Below are 5,367 nucleotides of genomic sequence, written 5' to 3' on the forward strand. Positions count from 1 at the left end.
ATCTCTATCCCTGCCATTGGAGCAAACAACTTTGAGCTTAAGCCTCAATTAGTTTCTCTAATGCAACAGAATTGCAAGTTCCATGGACTTCCAATGGAAGATCCTCATCAGTTCTTAGCTGAATTCTTGCAAATCTGTGACACAGTCAAGACTAATGGGGTTAACCCTGAGGTCTATAGACTGATGCTATTCCCTTTTGCTGTAAGAGACAGAGCTAGAATATGGTTGGATTCTCAACCTAAAGAAAGCCTGGACACTTGGGAAAAGCTAGTCAATGCCTTCTTGGCAAAGTTCTTTCCACCACAAAGATGGAGTAAGCTTAGAGTGGAAGTCCAAACCTTCAGACAGAAGGATGGAGAATCCCTCTATGAAGCTTGGGAAAGATACAAACAATTAATCAGAAGATGTCCTTCAGACATGCTTTCTGAATGGAGCATCATAGGTATTTTCTATGATGGTCTCTCTGAACTATCCAAGATGTCTTTGGATAGCTCTGCTGGAGGATCTCTTCATCTGAAGAAGACGCCTGCAGAAGCTCAAGAACTGATTGAAATGGTTGCAAATAACCAATTCATGTACACTTCTGAAAGGAATCCTGTGAACAATGGGACTAGTCGAGAAAGGAGTTCTTGAGATGACACTCTGAATGCCATATTGGCTCAGAACAAGATATTGACTCAACAAGTCAATTTGATTTCTCAAAGTCTGTCTGGAATGCAAATGCACCAAACAGTACTAAGGATGCTTCATCTGAGGAAGAAGCTTATGATCCTGAGAACCCTTCCATGGAAGAGGTGAATTACCTAGGAGAACCCTATGGAAACACCTACAATTCTTCATGGAGAAATCACCCAAATCTCTCATGGAAGAATCAAGAGAGACCTCAACAAGGTTTCAATAACAATAATGGTGGAAGAAACAGGTTTAGCAATAGCAAGCCTTTTCCATCATCTTCTCAGCAACAGACAGAGAGTTCTAAGCAGAATACTTCTGACTTAGCAACAATGGTCTCTGATCTAATAAAGACCACTCAAAGTTTCATGAATGAAACAAGGTCCTCCATCAGAAATTTGGAAGGACAAGTGGGTCAGCTGAGCAAGAAAGTTACTGAACTCCCTCCCAGCACTCTCCCAAGTAATACAGAAGAAAATCCAAAAGGAGAATGCAAAGCCATAACCATGGCCGAATGTGGAGAGGAAAGAGAGGAGGAGGACGCCACTAAGGAAGACCTCAGTGGGCGTGCACCAATCTCCTCTGAGTTCCAATGGGAATCTAAGGCTCAAAATGAGACCATAGAGATTCCATTGGACTTACTTCTGCCATTCATGAGCTCTGATGAGTATTCTTCCTCTGAAGAGGATGAGTATGTCACTGAAGAGCAAGTTGCTAAATACCTTGGAGCAATCATGAAGCTAAATGACAAGTTATTTGGAAATGAGACTTGGGAGGATGAACCTCTCTTGCTCACCAAAGAACTGGATGACTTGTCTAGGCAGAAACTGCCTCAAAAGAGGCAGGATCCTGGGAAGTTTTCTATACCTTGTACCATAGGCACCATGACCTTCAAGAAGGCCTTGTGTGACTTAGGGTCAAGTGTAAACCTCATGCCCCTCTCTGTAATGGAGAAATTAGGGATCCTTGAGGTGCAAGCTGCAAGAATCTCATTAGAGATGGCAGACAATTCAAGAAAACAAGCTCATGGACTTGTAGAGAATGTTTTGGTGAAGATTGAGGACCATTACATCCCTACTGATTTCATAGTCCTAGAGACTGGGAAGTGCATGGATGAATCCATCATCCTTGGCAGACCCTTCCTAGCCACAGCAAAGGCTGTGATTGATGTTGATAGAGGAGAGTTGATCATTCAAGTGAGTGAAGAATCCTTGGTGTTTAAGGCCCAAGGACATCCCTCTATCATCATGGAGAGGAAGCATGAAGAGCTTCTCTCAAAACAGAGCCAAGCAGAGCCCCCACAACCAAACTCTAAGTTTGGTGTTGGGAGGCCACAACCAAACTCTAAGTTTGGTGTTGAACCCCCACATTCAAACTCTAAGTTTGGTGTTGGGAGGTTCCAACACGGTTCTGAGCATTTCTGAGGCTCCATGAGAGTCCTCTGTCAAGCTAATGACATTAAAGAAGCGCTTGTTGGGAGGCAACCCAATGTTTTATAGTTAACTATTTTCTTTTGTTATTTTATCTTTTTTGTAGGTTGATGATCATAAGAAGTCACAAAAACAATGAAAAAAGCAAAAACAAAATGAAAAACAGGAAGAAAAACAGCACACCCTGGAGAAGAAGAAGCTGGCGTTCAAACGCCAGTAATACTAGCTGTTGGGCGTTTAACGCCCAGTCTGGCACCATTCTGGGCGTTTAACGCCAGAAAGGGGCACCAGACTGGCGTTAAACGCCAGTAAAGGGCAACAACCTGGCGTTAAACGCCAGGAATGGGCACCAGCCCGGCGTTTAACGCCAGAAATAGCTCAAAACGTGATTTTGAGCAACATTTGGTGCAGGGATGACTTTTCCTTGACACCACAGGATCTGTGGACCCCACAGGACCCCACCATCACTTTCTCTCTTCTTCCCCCATTCACCAATCACCTCAATACCTCTTCCCCAAAAACCCTTCACCTATCAAATCCCATCTTTCTCTTCACCACTCACATCCATCCTTCATAAATCCCCACCAACCTCACCCTTCAAATTCAAACCACTTTCCCTCCCAAACCCACCCATCATGGCCGAACCATTACCCCCCCCCCCTCTCTCCTATATATACCCTTCTTCAACCCTTCATTTTCACACAACCTAAACACCCTTTCTTACCCTTCTTGGCCGAACACACCACCTTCCCCCTCTTCCTCATTTCTTCTTCTTCTACTCTCTTCTTTCTTCTTTTGCTCGAGGACGAGCAAACATTATAAGTTTGGTGTGGTAAAAGCGTTGCTTTTTCATAACCATTTATGGCATCCAAGGCCGGAGAAACCTCTAAAAAGAGAAAAGGGAAGGCAAAAGCTTCCACCTCCGAGTCATGGGAGATGGATAGATTCCTCTCAAGGGTGCATCAAGTCCACTTCTATGAAGTTGTGGCCTTGAAGAAGGTGATCCCCGAAGTCCCCTTTTCACTCAAAAAGGGTGAATATCCGGAGATCCGCCATGAGATCCGAAGAAGAGGTTGGGAAGTGTTCATACCCTGACCGAGCTCTCCAAACTCGGTAATGCTGATAGAAGGCCCGACCTCAACCCAAGGCCCACGTTCGAGGTCGGACCTCGGACAAACAGGCCAAAGAAAGGCCCATCAGAAGGAACTGAGCCCAAAACCTAAAGGCCGAAAGGGCCTGGGAAAGGCGGTTCCGCAAAGATAGAGATGAATCTCCCAAAAGATAAGATAAGATAAGAATATCTTATCCAGGGATGATCGCAGCCAACTACTATAAATACACTAGAGCACCCAGGTATAACTCATACTCTAATTCTACTTGATATCTGCTTGGACCCATGCTAACTTAAGCATCGGAGTGTCATTGCAGGTACAACCCCCCGCCGTTCAGCACAACCAGCTCGGGTCACAGACCCCCCACCTCGGGCCTTGCCAGAAGACCGAGCTACACGTTTCAGGTAACCCTCGGAACATGGCGCCGTTGCCGGGGAACCTGGAAGTCATCCCTTACCATGGCGGACGACCCTCCCAACAATAACCACGCTACATCAGAACAAGAAGAGGAAGTTGACACCGGAGAACGGCCGGACAGCCCTCTATCACCACGCACTCCAGGAGGAAACAAACAGAATCACCCAAAGACATCACCCCCAGACAAAGATCCACAAAATCCCGAAAGAGAAAAAAGTTCGGAGATTCTGGAACAGTTCGGGCACAACAAAGCCGGCTGAGACAACTCGAAGAGGACGCAAAGAAGCAGAAGGAAACTGAACAGGATCTGAGAAGGGAAGCTCGCAAACGCAGAGAATTGGAAGAAAAACTGCGGAAGATAGAGGCCAACCTAAAAGATAGGACGGAACACTGCACCACTCCGAAAGCAACCATGATCCCTTCACACAGAGATCATGAAGAGAAGGTACCGCGAAACTTCAAACCACCAGATATGGACCTCTACGACGGCACCACCGATCCAATCATCACCTCAGCAATTTCAGAAGCAGAATGTACTTAGTCGACGCCTCCGACGCGATTCGATGCAAAGCCTTCCCCACCACTCTCACTAAGTCAGCCATGAAGTGGTTCGACAACCTGCCACCAGGATCAATCTCCAGCTTTGAAGACCTGACCAAAAAATTCTTAACAAGGTTCTCTATTCAAAAGGACAAGGCAAAACATGCCCCCAGCCTACTCGGGATCAAACAAGGCAACCGAGAAACTCTCAGAGTACATGGAGCGATTCAACAAGGCCTGCCTGGACATACAACACTTGTCCACGGAAGCAGCCATCATGGGACTAGCAACGGCCTAAAAGAAGGACCGTTTAGCCAATCCCTATCCAAAAGATACCCGACTTCCTTATACGAAGTACAAGAACGGGCAGGAAAGTATATCAACATGGAAGAAACCTCCCAGCTGAGAGACTCTTCCAGGAAGGAGTCAACCTACCGCCCCGAGATCGAGATCGGGAACAGAAAAAAAAGAAGAATCCAACTCGGACAAGCCACGAAAATACCACAGCTACATTCCCCTCCGAGTCTCCTGGTAGACGTCTACAGAGAATATGCCACACCGAGAAGATCCACCACCCAAACCTCTGAAGCACAAGAGAGCAGGAAGAGATCGGTCCGAGTACTGCGAATATCACAGACTCTACGGCCACTCTACTAACGACTGCCACGACTTAAAGAATGTTATAGAAAAGCTAGCCAGAGAGGGAAAACTCGACAGATACATAGCTGAGAAAGGAGAAGAAACCAGAAAGAGAAGACGGGAGATAACGAAGATCGGGCCGAGCAAACACGAACCCCGCGAACTCCTGAAAGGCACATACACATGATAAACGGAGGTTTCGCAGGGGGAGGGACATCCAAATCCTCACGGAAGAGACACCTCAAAGAAGTCTACCATGTCCGAGAAGACAGCCCCTTACCCGAGTTACTACTATCCCATTTACCCGAGAAGATGCTCTTGGAATATACCCGGACACGACGACCCTATGGTGATCACCATCATCCTAGCCAACGCCAACTTACATCGAACCCTGATCGACCAAGGAAGCTCAGCAGATATCCTGTTCAAAGCAGCCTTCGACAAGCTCGGACTCGAAGAAAAAGAGCTAAAGCCTATCCCACTGACCTGTTTGGACTAGGAGATACCCCGATCCGCCCCTTGGGATACATCTCATTACACACTACCTTTGGAAAAGG

General features: G+C 46.5%; 1 non-coding gene across 1 annotated transcript; it reads right to left on the minus strand.

Annotated features, from left to right (window-relative positions):
• Positions 1-315: 315 nt before the first annotated feature.
• On the minus strand, positions 316-423 carry LOC130942467 (small nucleolar RNA R71). The gene has a single exon (XR_009071037.1). It is a non-coding gene; the product is annotated as a small nucleolar RNA R71 (small nucleolar RNA).
• Between the last annotated feature and the right edge of the window lie 4,944 nt (positions 424-5,367).

The sequence above is a fragment of the Arachis stenosperma genome, chromosome 7 (assembly GCF_014773155.1).
Source record: "Arachis stenosperma cultivar V10309 chromosome 7, arast.V10309.gnm1.PFL2, whole genome shotgun sequence".
In the NCBI taxonomy this organism is placed as follows: Eukaryota; Viridiplantae; Streptophyta; class Magnoliopsida; order Fabales; family Fabaceae; genus Arachis; species Arachis stenosperma.